This window comes from Triticum aestivum, chromosome 2B (assembly GCF_018294505.1).
Source record: "Triticum aestivum cultivar Chinese Spring chromosome 2B, IWGSC CS RefSeq v2.1, whole genome shotgun sequence".
Taxonomy (NCBI): Eukaryota; Viridiplantae; Streptophyta; class Magnoliopsida; order Poales; family Poaceae; genus Triticum; species Triticum aestivum.
The window spans coordinates 324,891,256-324,911,068 of record NC_057798.1 but is presented as its reverse complement, the minus strand read 5'-3'; positions in this window follow the sequence as shown (position 1 = coordinate 324,911,068).

Below are 19,813 nucleotides of genomic sequence, written 5' to 3'. Positions count from 1 at the left end.
TGTATCCAGATACATTTTAGAGTGTAGTTCACTCATTTTGCTCCATATGTAGTCCATGGTGGCATCTATACAAAGACTTGTATTTAGGAACGGAGAGAGTACATATTAAAGAAGAACGAAAGAGGAACATGGTAAAGAAGAGCAAGCAGATTTTGGATAATAAAATGTTGGTTGCGCAGTGCCCACACATGATGAACCAGAGCGCATTAAGAATGCAACTCCCAGCTGTCTCTCGACCATTTCAGGCAGTTGGATGAAGATCCTACGTCTCCTAACCCTTCTTCTTCCTCGTCTCTAATTCTTCCCATACAGAACACCGCACGGGCCGCCGGCCAGACCACCGCCCCCCACGGCCTGTGTTCCTCCGCCACCCCCACCCCACCCCCTCCCCACCCCCCACAAGCGTCGAGTTTTCTTTGTTCAGCGAGGCCCCACAACCACCCGAGCCCCTTCGATCGCACCGGCGAACTCCGGTGAGCTCTGAAAAATCAACTGACCCAATTTTGAAATTTAGTCTACTGTGATTTAACTAGTGTGGAATATAAAAGGGGAAAACCATAAGCATTAGGAGTATAGTGTTGAGCGTGCCATGGCGGATCTGAAGGTGCAAACCGGACAAAGGCAAGTTCGCAACCAAGACAAGAAATCAGAGTAAAGCAGTGGTAATCTATTTTCTTGCTGCGATAAATAAGTTGAGCAGATACGAAAGAGTACCGCCTCTGCTAGGGCGCCGTGTACGCATCTGCTGGGAATTTGACGGTGCTGCGGTAGCGATGGCTGTCGGCGGCGTGGAAGAAGATCTAGGAGGGTAGACGGTTGTAACGCCCCAGATGTAACTTTCCCCATTTGTACTCCAACTCTTGCCGTTTCTGGTGTCAAGTTATATTTATTTCTCGGGTTCGGGTCTTTGTCTCCGTGTGTTGTTTTCATTTTCATGCATCTCATACCATGTCATCTCGTGCATTGCATTTGCATACATGTTCATCTCATGCATTCGAGCATTTTCCCCGTTGTCCGTTTTGCATTCCGGCGCTTCGTTCTCCTCCGGTGGCCATTTCTAGCTTTCTTTCGTGTGTGGGGATTAAACATTTCCGGATTGGACCGAGACTTGCCAAGCGGCCTTGGTTTACTACCGGTAGACCACCTGTCAAGTTTCGTATCATTTGGACTTCGTTTGATACTCCAACGGTTAACCGAGGGACCGAAAAGGCCTTGTGTGTGTTGCAGCCCAACACCCCCCAAATTTGGCCCAAAACCCACCAAACTCTGCTCCATGTCCTAGAGCGTTCGATCACGATCGTGTGGGCGAAAACCGCACCTCATTTGGACTCTCCAAGCTCCACTTATGCCTATATATACACCCCCCTCCGAAATCCACGGTTCTTCTCCCCCCTAACCCTAGATCCAACTCCTCCCGCCGCCGTCGGACACACCCGCCGCCGACGGACATGTCCGGCCTCCCCGTCCGCCGCCACGTGTCAGCCTCCTAGTGGCCGCCGCCCGGTCCCCAGTTCGCCGCCGCCCGCGGGCCCGCGAGGCCCGTGCGGGGCCCCCGCGGCCCGATCCGCCGCCGCGCCTTGTCCCGCGCCCCGCCGCCGTCTTCTCCCCGGCCGGCCGCCGCCGCGGGCGCCGCCGCCGCCCCAGCCGGAGGTCGCCGCCGCCGCGGGCACCTCGCCGCCCGCCGCCCGGCCGCTCCCCGCCCTCGGCTTCCGCGCCCCTCCGCTGCCTCCTCGCCGGCGCCGCCCCCCCCCCCGGCGACCTCCTCCACCGCCGGCGCACCCCGCAGCTCCGGCGAGCTCGAGCTCCGCCGCCGGCGCCGCCTCGGCTTCCGCGCCGCGATCCCGATCTGGATCCGGTCGCGTGAACAGTAAACCCTAACCCCCCTCCGATTTTTCTAAGTCCCTAGATTTTTACTCCATATGCTCCTGTTCGAGGACCCGTATCTCCTCATCCGTAGCTCCGTTTTGGGCATATGATATATCAAAATCTTCGCCTCGACATGTACATCATTTCATTCCATTGCATCATTTGCATTTGGGGTCATCTTGTTACCCAAAATGCTGTTAGAAGGAGGCTTCGTGAGTTAGATTGCAGATCCGTTAGTTCATCATGCACTTTTGTCATTTTTGCCATGTTTAATTCGTGCATGATATGCCTGTGCCCCTTTGGGATGAATTGTTAAGCATTTTGTCTTCTTTCCAGAGGTGCCACCCATGCATTTTTAGGATGTGTGTGTTGTCTTGTGCAAGCTTGCGAAGAGAGGTACCTGAGATTGCAGATTTCAGAGACTTGGTGATTTTCACTAAGTCTGGGATATTTTAGTTCATGATGCTATATGTCCAGCTTGTTTCCTAGTGATCCGTGCCTCTTTTGAGGATGGTCAGTAAGGGAGTTTTGATATTTAAGTTATGCTCTATCCATCCATGTCTTTGGTTACATATGTGGAGTGCTCTAGGTTGACTCAATCGAGCTCAACTTTTGCTTCGTTGTTAATCTGGGCAGATCGTCAACTTGTTTGCGATTTTGCCGATGCTACCGTTAGTGTTCCATGCATGCTATGCCTTCGTTCTTGCCATGTGTAGCTAGCACATTGTGCCTTCTTGCTGGTTATATGCTTTCCTTGCCATGACTTGCACCGTAGTGAGTGCATCGAGCTCGTTTACATGCCTTCGTGAGTTATATTTCAGCGTGTCTCAGTTTTCACTAAGTCTGAAAACTGATTGTGTTCGAGCTATGTTCGTGAGCTCGGTAGAGTATTTTGTGAACCCTTTTGGCCCCAGGTCACTTTGGGTGTTTTATTAAGCTTGTTGAGTAGCTCCATGCCATGTTCTTACTTGTCATGTTCAGGTTTTCTATCATGTTGTTTTGCTGCTCCGAAGAGAGCATCGTGATCTGAAATTTCAGACTAGTGTTAATTTCACTAAGTCTGGAATCTGTTTTGCATTTGCGTTTTAGCCATGCTTGTTTGAACCTCTTAATGGATGAATTTGCCTATGGCTCAGTGCTAGTGTTTTGTCAACCATCTTGTGTACTTCACTGCCATGTATTTTGTTTTCATGTTTGGTGGCTGTAGCATGTTCATTTCGTTGCATTTAGATGCCTACTTGCTGTAAATCGCATACCGGTGTCATATCTTAAAACGCTTGCCATTTCCAAACCGTAACTCCGATTTCAATGATCTTTATATCGTTTTCAAGCGATTTCATCCCCTCTATCCAGTGGCACACTTGGTTTTCCAAGTTGAGGCCAGGTTCATGCATTTCCTGTCATATCTTGCATTTTGCATCCCGCATCGCATCCCGCATAGCATATCGTCGTTTCATCATATTGCTTGGTCTTGGCCGTGGTTGATTGTATCCTTGTTGCTTGTTTGTCTTGTTGGGTAGAGCCGGGAGACGAGTTCGCTACCGAGGAGCCCGTTGAGTTTGCTTGTGAGGATCCAGTCAACTCTGACAACTGTGCAGGCAAGATGATCATACCCTCGAAATCACTACTATCTTTGCTATGCTAGTTTGCTCGCTCTTTTGCTTTGCCACTGCTACGATGCCTACCTTTTGCTTGTCAGCCTCCCAATTGCCATGTTGAACCTCTAACCCACCATTGTCCTAGCAAACCGTTGATTGGCTATGTTACCGCTTTGCTCAGCCCTTCTTATAGCGTTGTTAGCTGCAGGTGAAGATTGGAGCCGTTCCTTGTTGGAACATTTATTTACTTGTTGGGATATCATTATATTGCTATGTTATCTTAATGCATCTATATACTTGGTAAAGGGTGGAAGGCTCGGCCTCTCGCCTAGTGTTTTGTTCCACTCTTGCCGCCCTAGTTTCCGTCATATCGGTGTTATGTTCCCGGATTGTGCGTCCCTTACGCGGTTGGGCTATAATGGGAACCCCTTGATAGTTCGCCTTGATTAAAGCTTTTCCAGCAATGCCCAACATTGGTTTTACCATTTGCCACCTAGCCTCTTTTTCCCTTGGGTTTCCGGAGCCCAAAGGTCATCTTTATTTTAGCCCCCACGGGCCAGTGCTCCTCTGAGTGTTGGTCCGAACTAGAGCCCTGTGCAGCGCCACCTCGGGGAAACTCGAGGTTTGGTTTTAGTTGTACGGATTGCTCATCTGAGTGTGCCCTGAGAAAGAGATATGTGCAGCTCCTATCGGGATTTGTCGGCACATTCGGGCGGTGTTGCTGGACTTGTTTTAACCTGTCGAATCATCTTGTTGTACCGAGATACCGAGTCTGATCGGTGTGTCTTGGGTGGAGGTCTATTCCTTCGTTGACCGTGAGAGCTTGTTATGGGCTAAGTTGGGACCCCCCTGCAGGGATTGATCTTTCGAAAGCCGTGCCCGCGGTTATGGGCAGATGGGAATTTGTTAATGTCCGGTTGTAGATAACTTTAACTAAACTTAATTAAAATGAATCAACCGTGTGTGTTACCGTGATGGCCCCTTCTCGGCGGAGTCCGGGAAGTGGACACGGTGTTGGAGTTATGCTTGCGCAGGATGTTCCTTTAGCTTCTCGCTCGTGCTTCGCCTTCTCTTCTCGCTCTCTTTTGCGTATAAGTTAGCCACCACATATGCTAGTCGCTTGCTGCAGCTCCACATATATTTGCCTTATCCATTCCTATGAGCTTAAATAGTTTTGATCGCGTGGGTGTGAGATTGCTGAGTCCCTGTGGCTCACAGATACTACAACTCCAGATGCAGGTCCAGGTGATTCTGCTCCAGTTGACGACCACGAGCTCAAGTGGGAGTTCGACGAGGACTCTCAGCGATACTACGTATCTTTTCCGGATGATCAGTAGTGGTGCCTAGTTGGGGTTATCGATTCAGGACCTTGTCGCATGTTGGGTTCTTTTCTATTTTGGCACCGTAGTCGGGCCATGAGTGATTTGTTTGATGGATGTTATTTATGTACTCTGATGTGACGTGGCGAGTGTAAGCCAACTATGTTATCTTCCCCTTTTTATCATATACTACATGGGATGTTGTAATGATTGCCTAACTTGCGACATTGCTTTCAATGCGGTTATGTCTCTAAGTCGTGCCTCGACACGTGGGAGCTATAGCCGCATCGAGGGCGTTACAAGTTGGTAATCAGAGCCTTCCCCGACCTTAGGAGCCCCATTGCTTGATCGTTTTTAGCAGCCGAGTTGTGTCTAGAAAAATGTTTTGAGTCCTTAGGAATTATATATCGGAGAGCTTAGGAACTCTTTTTACTTCCCAGTCTCCTCATCGCTCTGGTAAGGCATCCTGGCGTAGAGTTTTGACTCTTCTCTTCTCAAATTTCACTAAAAAAAATTTTTAGGATCACGCGAGTATCTTGGATTTGTTCCGATGGTTTTGTGACGAGAACATTGTTCTTGGTGCCTCCTGTCTTTAGGGGTTGTGGCAGTGTCCCGGGGAGTTGAGCTCCGAGGTGTTGTCGTCACAATTTTATCGTTGCAATTCTGGTATACTTGAGATATGTTCGCCGACATCGAAAATCTCTTTTATGCAGTTCGTTGGTGAGATAACCTCGACGCCACCCAGTACTGGGGCGGGAGTTTGGGAGTATCGCCATAACTTGTATAACGGATGCTTTTCGAAGGTTGAGGTAGATGGTTTCCGAAGTTTTCTTGGTTATGTGTTGAAGGATGGATACAGCTGGATGTAGGATTTGCTAGTTTGGGTGAGATATTGTGCTTCCCCTGTATCCCCAACACCTGATTGCATAACCGGAAAGGTTCGGGAATTTCATAGATGGGAATTCTAGTAGCTCTAGTTCTTCTTCCACGGATATTGGTTTGAGAGTGGGATTTCTTACCGATTATTCGTTCTTGATCCGTACCTTGTTGATTTATTTCTCTACATTAATTCTTCGTGGCTTCGCAATTTATGGATATGTGACCATTTGAAGAGGAATACATTCGTTCATTTTGTTCGGATGTGAAGACTATATGTTGCAATTTTCATTCCGTTGGATTCAGCTTCTATATTGTTATCTACCTATGTGCTAATGGTGGTCAACCTCTTCAGGATGGCTCCTCCAACGCGCACGACTCCGAATCCTGATCCGCCTCCACCTCCGCCTCCTCCGGAAGCATGGCAAGCTGTGATGGCCGCTACTAATGCAAATACACAGTTGATCATGCAAATTCTCCAAGAGCGCAATCAAGGCAGTCAAGGGAATCAAGGCCACAATCAGCACCACTTTGCTACACTGAACCAGTTCCTTGCTAATGGCCCAAAGACGTTCAGCGGTTGTGTTGAGGCTACCGATGCTGACGATTGGCTAGTGGATCTGGGCAAGCATTTTGAATGTAGCAACGTCAGGCCTGAAGATTTCGTCAAGTTCGCTTCTTTCCAGCTCAAAGATCAGGCTGCAGAATGGTTCCAGCAGTACAAGGATTCCAGAGGTGGACGTGTTATCACTTGGGACGATTTCCGTCAAGATTTCCGCGCTCATCACATCCCTCAAAGTGTGGTTGAGAGTAAGCGTCAGGAATTCCGCAATCTGAAGCAAGGCTCTTTGTCTGTCTATGACTACAACAAGTTGTTCCAGAAGCTCGCCCGTTTTGCCAAGCAGGATGTTCCTGATGAGAAGAGCATGATCTATCAGTTCAGGGGTGGTCTTCGTGAGGAAATTCAGCTCGCTCTTGTCCTCTTTGAGCCGTTGAGATACGATGAGTTCTACAACATGGCACTGAAGCAAGAGGCTGCTCAGATGAGGTGTGATGCTTCCAGGAAGCGTGCCAGAGATGTTACTCCGTCTTCCTCTACTCAAGTGGTCAAGCAGCAGAAGTATTGGCTTCCTCCTCCTCCGTTCCGTCAGCCGTATCAGCAGAAGAGCAAAGGTGGCAGTGGTTTCTCCCACCCACCCAACCCAGGCTTTCAGAACAAGTCTTCGTCTCAAGCGCCAAGACCGAGTGCTCCGTATCACCGTCCGCTTTCAGAGGTCACGTGCAACAAGTGCCAACAGAAGGGTCACTATGCCAACAAGTGTACCAACCAGAGGCGTCTTCCTCCTCCTCCTCCTGTCAGATCGGCAAGTACAGCTGTGGTCAAGCACAATCCCAAGCACGCCAAGGTCAATATGGTGAATGCAGCTCAGGCAGAGGATTCTTCAGATGTGATCATGGGTAACCTTCCTGTTAATGATATTCCTGCAAAAGTTCTTTTTGACACTGGTGCATCGCATTGTTTCATCTCGAGACATTTTGCTTCCAAGCATGATTTTGTTACTCAAATGTTGCCGAGACCGTTGTCTATTGACTCTCCGGCCAGCCTCTTGACATCTCGAGTGTGTGTTCCGGATGTTACAATCACTTTGGGCGACTGCAAGTTTCTCTCTTCTCCGGTGGTTCTTGGCAATTCTGACATTGATCTTATTCTTGGGATGGACTGGCTCTCTAAGCATAAAGCGCAGCTTGATTGTGCAGCCAGGCAGATTCAACTGACTCATTCGTCTGAGGATGTAATTGTCTTTGCTGCTCGGGATAATACCATCCGGTTGTTTTCTCTCAATGAGAAGGGTGAATTGGATGCTATTTCGCAGATTCCGGTTGTTTGTGAGTATCAAGACGTTTTTCCAGAAGAACTTCCAGGGATGCCTCCAAACCGGCCGGTTGAATTCGTTATTGAACTTGAGCCCGGTACGGAACCTGTGTGCAAACGTCCCTACAAGCTCGGCCCCGAAGAGTTGAAGGAGCTGAAGAAACAACTCGATGAGCAAGAAAGATTGGGTCTCATTCGGCCTAGTACTTCTCCGTGGGGTTGTGGTGTTCTTTTTGTGAAGAAGAAGGATGGATCGAGTCGACTTTGTGTTGATTACCGTCCAGTAAACAAGAAAACCATCAAGAACAAATACCCACTTCCCAACATCAATGAGCTGTTCGAACAACTCAAGGGTGCTCAAGTATTCTCCAAGCTTGATCTCCGTATGGGCTATCATCAAATTCGTATTCGTGAGCAAGATATTCCCAAGACGGCGTTCAGGACAAGCTTTGGTTCATATGAATACACCGTCATGTCTTTTGGCCTCGCCAACGCTCCTCCGACGTTCTCTCGCATGATGAACTTCATCTTCAACCCCTACACCAATGAATTCGTTTTGGTCTATCTCGACGACATTCTGGTTTTCTCCAAGAACAAGGAAGATCATGCCAAGCACTTGCGTTTGGTTCTTGACAAACTCAGGGAACATCAGTTCTACGCCAAGTTCTCCAAGTGTGAATTTTGGCTCGATGAGGTTCTTTATCTTGGTCATATCATCTCTGCCAAGGGTATTTCCGTGAATCCTGAGAAGGTGTCCGCAATTGTGAATTGGGAACCTCCTCAGAACGTAAAGCAACTCCGCAGTTTCCTCGGTCTCGCAAGCTATTGCAGAAGATTCGTTGAAAACTTTTCTAAGATCGCCAAGCCTCTCTCAAATCTTCTTCAGAAGCACGTCAAATACGTTTGGTCTCCGGAGTGTGATATTGCTTTCAACGCTTTGAAAGAGAAATTGATCTCTGCTCCAGTTCTGACTCCACCTGATGAAACCAAGCCGTATGAAGTCTTTTGTGATGCCTCTCTCCAAGGTCTCGGTGCTGTACTGATGCAAGAGAAGAAAGTTGTTGCTTATACCTCTCGCCAGTTGAAACCTAATGAGAAGAACTACCCCACTCATGATCTCGAGTTGGCGGCAGTTGTGCATGCTTTGTTGACTTGGAGACATCTTCTATTGGGAAGGAAAGTGGATATTTTCACTGATCACAAGAGTCTCAAGTACATCTTCACTCAGCCTAATCTCAACCTCAGGCAGACTCGATGGGTCGAAATGATTCAAGAGTACAATCCGAGTATTGAGTATACTCCAGGCAAGGCCAATGTGATTGCTGACGCTTTGAGCAGGAAAGCATATTGCAACAGTCTGATTCTCAAGCCGTATCAACCCGAGCTTTGTGAAGCTTTCCGCAAACTTAATCTGCAAGTTGTTCCTCAAGGTTTCCTCGCCAACCTTCAAGTCTCTCCTACCTTAGAAGACCAGATTCGCCAAGCCCAACTTCTTGATGCTATGGTGAAGAAGGTGAAGATTGGTATTGCAAAGAGTCAGTCCAAGTACAAGTGCTACCGACTTGATGACAAGGACACTCTCTTCTTCGAGGATCGAATTGTTGTGCCCAAAGGTGAACTTCGTAAGGTGATCATGAACGAGGCTCACAACTCTCTCCTCTCCATCCACCCTGGTAGTACGAAGATGTATCAGGACCTCAAGCAAGCTTATTGGTGGACTCGAATGAAGCGCGAGATCGCTCAATTCGTGAATGAATGTGATGTCTGCAGAAGAGTGAAGGCAGAACACCAAAGGCCAGCTGGTCTCCTCCAACCTCTTGCCATTCCAGAATGGAAGTTTGACCACATTGAAATGGACTTCGTGACTGGGTTTCCAAAGTCCAAGCGTGGCAATGATGCTATATTTGTTGTCATCGACAAGCTCACCAAAGTGGCTCACTTTCTGCCTATCAAAGAGTCGATCACTGCAGCTCAATTGGCGGAACTCTATACCTCTCGCATTGTCTCTCTGCACGGTATTCCTCAAGTGATATCTTCAGACCGTGGCAGCATCTTTACCTCCAAGTTTTGGGATTCTTTTCAGAAAGCCATGGGCACCAACATCCGCTTCAGCACAGCTTTCCATCCTCAAACGAGCGGTCAAGTCGAGCGTGTCAACCAGATTCTCGAAGATATGCTCAGGGCTTGTGTGATCTCCTTCGGCATGAAGTGGGAGGACTGTCTTCCTTATGCTGAATTCTCATACAACAACAGCTTTCAAGCAAGTTCGGGCAAGGCCCCCTTTGAAATTCTGTATGGCAGGAAGTGCCGTACCCCTCTCAACTGGTCTGAAACCGGTGAACGTCAGCTGCTGGGCAATGACTTAATCACAGAAGCAGAAGATATGTGCAAAGTCATTCGTGATAACCTCAAAGCAGCTCAATCCCGCCAGAAGTGCTACTATGATAGTAAGCACCGTGATCTGGTTTTCGAGATCGGAGATCACGTTTACCTCCGCGTCTCTCCTATGAAAGGTACTCGTCGCTTCGGTATCAAAGGGAAGCTTGCCCCTAGATACGTGGGACCTTTCAAGATTGTCAGCAAGAGAGGCGACCTCGCCTATCAACTTGAGCTTCCTTCAAACTTTGCAAATGTTCATGATGTGTTCCATGTCTCTCAGCTTCGAAAGTGCTTCAAGACTCCTGACCGCACCGTCAACTTCGAGGACATTGAGCTCCAAGAAGATCTCTCCTATCGTGAGCACCCAGTTGCTATTCTTCAAGAGACTGAACGCAAGACTCGCAACAAGTCAATCAAATTCCTCAAAGTTAAGTGGTCTCACCATTCCGACCGTGAAGCTACCTGGGAACGCGAGGATCACCTCCGTTCTGAGTACCCGGAGTTCTTTCAGTCCTAGATCTCGGGACGAGATCTTTTCGTAGTGGTGGAGTGTTGTAACGCCCCAGATGTAACTTTCCCCATTTGTACTCCAACTCTTGCCGTTTCCGGTGTCAAGTTATATTTATTTCTCGGGTTCGGGTCTTTGTCTCCGTGTGTTGTTTTCATTTTCATGCATCTCATACCATGTCATCTCGTGCATTGCATTTGCATACATGTTCATCTCATGCATTCGAGCATTTTCCCCGTTGTCCGTTTTGCATTCCGGCGCTTCGTTCTCCTCCGGTGGCCATTTCTAGCTTTCTTTCGTGTGTGGGGATTAAACATTTCCGGATTGGACCGAGACTTGCCAAGCGGCCTTGGTTTACTACCGGTAGACCACCTGTCAAGTTTCGTATCATTTGGACTTCGTTTGATACTCCAACGGTTAACCGAGGGACCGAAAAGGCCTCGTGTGTGTTGCAGCCCAACACCCCCCAAATTTGGCCCAAAACCCACCAAACTCTGCTCCATGTCCTAGAGCGTTCGATCACGATCGTGTGGGCGAAAACCGCACCTCATTTGGACTCTCCAAGCTCCACTTATGCCTATATATACACCCCCCTCCGAAATCCACGGTTCTTCTCCCCCCTAACCCTAGATCCAACTCCTCCCGCCGCCGTCGGACACACCCGCCGCCGACGGACATGTCCGGCCTCCCCGTCCGCCGCCACGTGTCGGCCTCCTAGTGGCCGCCGCCCGGTCCCCAGTTCGCCGCCGCCCGCGGGCCCGCGAGGCCCGTGCGGGGCCCCCGCGGCCCGATCCGCCGCCGCGCCTTGTCCCGCGCCCCGCCGCCGTCTTCTCCCCGGCCGGCCGCCGCCGCGGGCGCCGCCGCCGCCCCAGCCGGAGGTCGCCGCCGCCGCGGGCACCTCGCCGCCCGCCGCCCGGCCGCTCCCCGCCCTCGGCTTCCGCGCCCCTCCGCTGCCTCCTCGCCGGCGCCGCCCCCCCCCCCCCGGCGACCTCCTCCACCGTCGGCGCACCCCGCAGCTCCGGCGAGCTCGAGCTCCGCCGCCGGCGCCGCCTCGGCTTCCGCGCCGCGATCCCGATCTGGATCCGGTCGCGTGAACAGTAAACCCTAACCCCCCTCCGATTTTTCTAAGTCCCTAGATTTTTACTCCATATGCTCCTGTTCGAGGACCCGTATCTCCTCATCCGTAGCTCCGTTTTGGGCATATGATATATTAAAATCTTCGCCTCGACATGTACATCATTTCATTCCATTGCATCATTTGCATTTGAGGTCATCTTGTTACCCAAAATGCTGTTAGAAGCAGGCTTCGTGAGTTAGATTGCAGATCCGTTAGTTCATCATGCACTTTTGTCATTTTTGTCATGTTTAATTCGTGCATGATATTCCTGTGCCCCTTTGGGATGAATTGTTAAGCATTTTGTCTTCTTTCCAGAGGTGCCACCCATGTATTTTTAGGATGTGTGTGTTGTCTTGTGCAAGCTTGCGAAGAGAGGTACCTGAGATTGCAGATTTCAGAGACTTGGTGATTTTCACTAAGTCTGGGATATTTTAGTTCATGATGCTATATGTCCAGCTTGTTTTCTAGTGATCCGTGCCTCTTTTGAGGATGGTCAGTAAGGGAGTTTTGATATTTAAGTTATGCTCTATCCATCCATGTCTTTGGTTACATATGTGGAGTGCTCTAGGTTGACTCAATCGAGCTCAACTTTTGCTTCGTTTTTAATCTGAGCAGATCGTCAACTTGTTTGCGATTTTGCCGATGCTACCGTTAGTGTTCCATGCATGCTATGCCTTCGTTCTTGCCATGTGTAGCTAGCACATTGTGCCTTCTTGCTGGTTATATGCTTTCCTTGCCATGACTTGCACCGTAGTGAGTGCATCGAGCTCGTTTACATGCCTTCGTGAGTTACATTTCAGCGTGTCTCAGTTTTCACTAAGTCTGAAAACTGATTGTGTTCGAGCTATGTTCGTGAGCTCGGTAGAGTATTTTGTGAACCCTTTTGGCCCCAGGTCACTTTGGGTGTTTTATTAAGCTTGTTGAGTAGCTCCATGCCATGTTCTTACTTGTCATGTTCAGGTTTTCTATCATGTTGTTTTGCTGCTCCGAAGAGAGCATCGTGATCTGAAATTTCAGACTAGTGTTAATTTCACTAAGTCTGGAATCTGTTTGCATTTGCGTTTTAGTCATGCTTGTTTGAACCTCTTAATGGATGAATTTGCCTATGGCTCAGTGCTAGTGTTTTGTCAACCATCTTGTGTACTTCACTGCCATGTATTTTGTTTTCATGTTTGGAGGCTTTAGCATGTTCATTTCGTTGCATTTAGATGCCTACTTGCTGTAAATCGCATACCGGTGTCATATCTTAAAACGCTTGCCATTTCCAAACCGTAACTCCGATTTCAATGATCTTTATATCGTTTTCAAGCGATTTCATCCCCTCTATCCAGTGGCACACTTGGTTTTTCAAGTTGAGGCCAGGTTCATGCATTTCCTGTCATATCTTGCATTTTGCATCCCGCATCGCATCCCGCATAGCATATCGTCGTTTCATCATATTGCTTGGTCTTGGCCGTGGTTGATTGTATCCTTGTTGCTTGTTTGTCTTGTTGGGTAGAGCCGGGAGACGAGTTCGCTACCGAGGATCCCGTTGAGTTTGCTTGTGAGGATCCAGTCAACTCTGACAACTGTGCAGGCAAGATGATCATACCCTCGAAATCACTACTACCTTTGCTATGCTAGTTTGCTCGCTCTTTTGCTTTGCCACTGCTACGATGCCTACCTTTTGCTTGTCAGCCTCCCAATTGCCATGTTGAACCTCTAACCCACCATTGTCCTAGCAAACCGTTGATTGGCTATGTTACCGCTTTGCTCAGCCCTTCTTATAGCGTTGTTAGCTGCAGGTGAAGATTGGAGCCGTTCCTTGTTGGAACATTTATTTACTTGTTGGGATATCATTATATTGCTATGTTATCTTAATGCATCTATATACTTGGTAAAGGGTGGAAGGCTCGGCCTCTCGCCTAGTGTTTTGTTCCACTCTTGCCGCCCTAGTTTCCGTCATATCGGTGTTATGTTACCGGATTGTGCGTCCCTTACGCGGTTGGGATATAATGGGAACCCCTTGATAGTTCGCCTTGATTAAAGCTTTTCCAGCAATGCCCAACATTGGTTTTACCATTTGCCACCTAGCCTCTTTTTCCCTTGGGTTTCCGGAGCCCAAAGGTCATCTTTATTTTAGCCCCCACGGGCCAGTGCTCCTCTGAGTGTTGGTCCGAACTAGAGCCATGTGCAGCGCCACCTCGGGGAAACTCGAGGTTTGGTTTTAGTTGTACGGATTGCTCATCTGAGTGTGCCCTGAGAAAGAGATATGTGCAGCTCCTATCGGGATTTGTCGGCACATTCGGGCGGTGTTGCTGGACTTGTTTTAACATGTTGAATCATCTTGTTGTACCGAGATACCGAGTCTGATCGGTGTGTCTTGGGTGGAGGTCTATTCCTTTGTTGACCATGAGAGCTTGTTATGGGCTAAGTTGGGACCCCCCTGCAGGGATTGATCTTTCGAAAGCCGTGCCCGCGGTTATGGGCAGATGGGAATTTGTTAATGTTCGGTTGTAGATAACTTTAACTAAACTTAATTAAAATGAATCAACCGTGTGTGTTACCGTGATGGCCCCTTCTCGGCGGAGTCCGGGAAGTGGACACGGTGTTGGAGTTATGCTTGCGCAGGATGTTCCTTTAGCTTCTCGCTCGTGCTTCGCCTTCTCTTCTCGCTCTCTTTTGCGTATACGTTAGCCACCACATATGCTAGTCGCTTGCTGCAGCTCCACATATATTTGCCTTATCCATTCCTATGAGCTTAAATAGTTTTGATCGCGTGGGTGTGAGATTGCTGAGTCCCTATGGCTCACAGATACTACAACTCCAGATGCAGGTCCAGGTGATTCTGCTCCAGTTGACGACCACGAGCTCAAGTGGGAGTTCGACGAGGACTCTCAGCGATACTACGTATCTTTTCCGGATGATCAGTAGTGGTGCCTAGTTGGGGTTATCGATTCAGGACCTTGTCGCATGTTGGGTTCTTTTCTATTTTGGCACCGTAGTCGGGCCATGAGTGATTTGTTTGATGGATGTTATTTATGTACTCTGATGTGACGTGGCGAGTGTAAGCCAACTATGTTATCTTCCCCTTTTTATCATATACTACATGGGATGTTGTAATGATTGCCTAACTTGCGACATTGCTTTCAATGCAGTTATGTCTCTAAGTCGTGCCTCGACACGTGGGAGCTATAGCCGCATCGAGGGCGTTACAACGGTGGAGGTGGGGCACGGTGGACGAGACGGTCGTAGGTGCGGCGCCGGCAAGGTGGACGACAGCGGGGATGAAGCGGGAGGACGGGATGCAAGGATCCCGGTCCAAAGGCGTGGATGAGAGAGGTCGATCTCTTGTAATGGACGACTGTGTCGGGTATCAGCTCCGGCATGGTGGAGGAGGATGGCGGTGGATGGGCTGGCAGACGGCGACGGACGGAGGAGGGTGGGGTGGAGAGGGTGTTTTGGCGCCCACGGAGTACAAATGGGGAAAAGGGAGGGAGAGAGGAAGGGGGGACCATGTATTCAGGCGCGCTTGTCTCAAATGCAAGGAAATTTACGAACTTAGCCCCTGTTTCAATTTTCTACTATATCAGAGCAACATTAGTCGGTTGGGGATAGGATGGTAATCTCGCACACACCGAATATTTGCCGACAAGAGTTTGTTTTTGGCGCCCACCGTGAATGAATATGAATCGGGGAGGGAGTCGATTTCGGCCGAGGACACACTGTGTTTTGGCGCCCACCGTGTATGAATCCGGGTGAGAGGCGGTTACATCATGTTTGGGTGAAATTACAAACCTACCCATATGAAAACCTATAGAAATCCAGCAGATAGGCTTTGCGTGGCAGGGATAGGCAGTAGTGATTTCCATCTCGCGGATTTTGGTTTCAGGCGGTTACTGCGACTTTCCCCGCTTCGTTTAAATTTTGCAGAGTGCACATTTACCGTGCCAACTCAATTAGAATCCCGTTTGTATTCTATTTTTTTGGGCGGGATCCATTTTCAATTGGAATTACATTCTATATACATCATTTTTATATATACTTTCAAAAGCACAACAAAGAATTTTGCTCCTTTATATGTATAATATGATTTACAAATACAACGATCTCGAAATCTTATGGTTGAATTCGAAATTTTTTAACCAAATTATGTTCTACTAAAATGTATGGATCAGTAAATCTACATATTAAATAACATAGATGTGCGTGAATTCATATGAGTATGCATGTTTGATAGATCAATTTTGGTTCGAGTATGGATTACATGTATCATCATCTCGAATTCAAATATTTGAATCCCTTTTTTGTTCACTCCTTTCACACCCATCTCTCTCGCATGCATGCTCCTTCAGTTAGCTATCACTCTCTTTTCTCCAGCTCACCCACACGCTCACTTCATGTTCTCCTATCCTCGCAAACATGGTCTCTCGATGTCTCCCTTGAGAAGTGTCACACTCTCCCTATCATTATACATTACACGGTTTTCATTATCTCTCACGTCTCTACTGTTCTCTGGTATCACTCGGTACCTAAGCTTTCTTTTTCACCACCACACACATAGTCTCCACTCGTCTTTCACTTTGTCTTTCTCTCTATGGGATTCTCTCACGCACCCTATATGTCTCTACATATGACCCATACCACTAAAATTACTCTATCTCTCTCTCCTGTAGACATGACATTTGTTGCGGTCTCCTTTTCGTCTCCATCCCAGACTGACATTATTCATTTGTTTACCGATCAGACAACCCTGACTACCGTCTCCTCTCTCTCTCACACACACACACACAACTCCTGCTTCCACTCCCCTTCCCGACTACCGTCTCTCTCACACACACACAAAACTCTCGCTTTCGCACCCCGTCTCGTATTTCTCTCACAAACATTTATCGACTAGCTAGCCTCTAGATAGGTTTATACACCAGCACACTCGTGCTTCCACCATCGCATACATGTCTCTCTCCCGCTCCTTGTATCTATGTAGCTTTTTCTTCCCTTCTTGAGACACGCCCTCTCGATCGTGCACGCACACACTATCGCCTCATTTTAAGCTGATACCTATCGCACATACACTCCTTGTGTCTTTGTCACACATGCACTCCGTCCTCCTCCACTCTCCCTCTCTCTCTCTCACATGGGCTTTTTGCAACAACTAGCAAGATGCCCATGTGTTGCACGGAACATCAAGATGCATTTGTATGAGTATTTTATCTCGCGGGGGAAAAGGATGAATGAGGGAAGGCCTTATTTGCAAATGTGGAGAGGGGTGTGGGTATCTTTTTGCAAAATTGCCATAGTTTCCTTCCTATCCGTCAGATATACATTGTACGGCCTATATTGCAGGATGGCAGGCACACGATCATCACCGACAATGATTTTTATAAGAGTAGGGATAAAAAATAGAGTTGGTGATGATGGTGGGCCTGCCATCCTGCAATGTAGGTCGTCTGATTTATATCTGACGGGTAGGAAGGAAAATATGGCAATTTACTCACACTCTTCACCACATTTGCAGATAAGGCCTTCCCTCGTCCATCCTTTTCTCCCACAAGATCTTGATGTTCCGTGCAATGCACATGCATCTTGCTAGTAAGAGTGGAAATTAGACATATACCACTTCTCGAATCTTGAAACCAACAACATTCCTCCCTTATCTCATCAAAACCGCCAAAGGAATATATTTTGAGTGAAACATAACATATTTTTAGTGATATACGTATTTCAAAACTAGAATTTTTTTCTATCAAATCGGTGAATATGTATTAATCTACTTTGATCGTGTGGCAACGCATTGGCACATTGCTAGTAGTTATTATAATTTTTTTGACACCAGAGAAACGGTGGAGTACATATACGAAGAGAAGAGGTGCACGCACGCAGTCGGCCTCTCGCTGTCTCGCACACATGAGTGTTACGTAAAGGCGACGTTAACAAATAAACCCTAAAACCCTAGGTGCACGATTGCTGCATTCGCGGGTACCGGGTACGTGGTGGAGCACCTTTCTAGGAATAGTCAGCTCGCGTGATAATTTGATCCATAATAGTTGATGGTCGGGACCACAGGTGAATGACTTGGAGCGTGGTGGCTCGCCAGTTGCCACAGATCGAGTAGCCACGTTTAAAATATCATTTTTTTGGCGGGGTTAAGAGTACCGATTTTCAATGGCACGTTATAAGTAGTAAGTAGTTTTTAGAACGATTGGTATGGAGCGAAAATGGAATTCATAGTACTACGTACCTCCTTGGCGTATGGTTGTATGGGTTTATGTTGCGAGATGTTGAACCTGGTAGTTCTAGGGCAAATACTATGGTTTAGATTTAGATGCTGGTTTTTAGTAATGGTCCTGTTTGGATACTCTAACACAGTTAGAGTTAGAGTTATTTTCTAACCCACTCTAACCCAAATAAGCACCTCTCCACCGGGATAGTTGGGTTAGATGGAACTTACCCACTCTAACCCTTCCTGTTTGGATACTTTTGGGTTATTTGAGCCCCCAACTAACCCAAACTAGCTCTAACCCCATGATCCAAATAGGGCCAATGAAAATCGGAAGGGGAAACCCTTCTTTGATTAAAAAAACTACTACCTCCATTCTGGTTTACTAGTCCCCATCGTACTTTGGGTCAAAGTTTGTCCCTGAATTTTACTTGTAAAATGTGAATGGAAAACGAGATTTTGTTATACCCAAACAAAAAAGGACTGGAGGGAGTGATTGCTCTGACACGGACGCGACCTCTCATAGCGCAGGCATTGAACTGGCGCGCCGGCCAAGAGGGCCGCACTCGCTGCAGGCCCGGCTAAGCACGCCTCCTCGCCGCGTGCAACCAGTCTTAAGACTGCCCCGCCTGCCTTCATTGAATCCGCGCGTGTGCCGGCAACACGTCCTTCCGCGAGCCGGCAGGCATTTTAGAACACAAAAAATGACTAAAATATAATTAATTTACGCATGGTCTTGACTTGTTGTGCTCGCACTGGTAGCAGGAACTAGTAGAGGTTTTTCTTTATTTATAACTCTCCTCACATTTTTTTGGCTTTGAAGTGAATCATGGTTGTGGACATTATGTATGAATGTGCAGATATCTGTGAACATGAGTTTGATGTGGAAGTTGAACTTGGAATGTCGGGCTTGCGCGTGAACTATACCATGTCCAATGCTTCGTCTGTTATTGTTTGGAAAGTAATTGTTGTTATTACATGACCCAAAAAAACATTTTGTGCCACATCAGTAGATGCACAGACATCACAACAGGCATGCTGACTGGATAAACATTTGAACCTAGCTATTATGAAGGAAATTTTGTATTGACAACAGTTTTAGATAGCAGGAGACGCCTAGCCTGCTCTGCCTCTGCTAGCTTATTTCTGGCTTCTTCCATCTCTTCTTTGGCTTGGGTGAAGAGAGCATCTGATTGCTCTTTTCGCTTCTTCAGGAACTCAGCTACATTCTCAAGGGCTGCTGCACACTTTCTTTCAGCCTTTACTAATGCCACGAGGACACGAACAGCTGACGACTCCACCTGGCTTGTGTGTAATCCAGCATCATCTGGGAATTTGCACCTTGTGTCTAATCCAGCATCATTAGGGAACTGGCACCTTGTGTGTAATCCAGCCTCATTTTGGAAACATGATCTCGAGGTTGACCATACTTCCCTCCTCGTAGGAACTGCATCCTGACATGAAGTTACTTCTTTTTTAGATCAATACTTAGAGCAACCTAGATCCATTTAGTAGTACCCAGATAAACAGAACTCGGAGAAGTGAATCCAAAGGAAAAATATATAAAAATAGACTACAAGGTGAGAACACCCACTTCCTACATCAAGCTACAAATGAAAGCATTAGGACGATTAAGACTCTTCTTATTACACATCGAAGAACACCACGCTTAAGAGAAACAGAAACTACAACATATACACATCGAAGAACACGAGGCTAAACGAAAGTAATTGAAAGGGTGTTACTTACCAAAGCTCGTTTCACAGGTTCAGTGCAGCTCCTCTTTAACTTGCCACACTCCTTGAAGATGTCCCGAATATCCCGTGTTTGGTCTTCATTGCTCCTCTTCATGTTCGCAATCGTGGATTTAAAATCGCAACATGGCAAGAAAAATATACTACTAGTAATACTCGCGCATCTTGTGGGCAACATTAAAGCACTCGTCTGCCATGTTAGAGCATCTCCAATAGAATCGCAACGCGCGGCGCTTTAAAAAAGCATTTACAGTGCTGAGATCGAGAAGTAGATACTAGAGAGTAGAGGATAGTTCTCATCATAGATAGATAAAAAAAGATAAT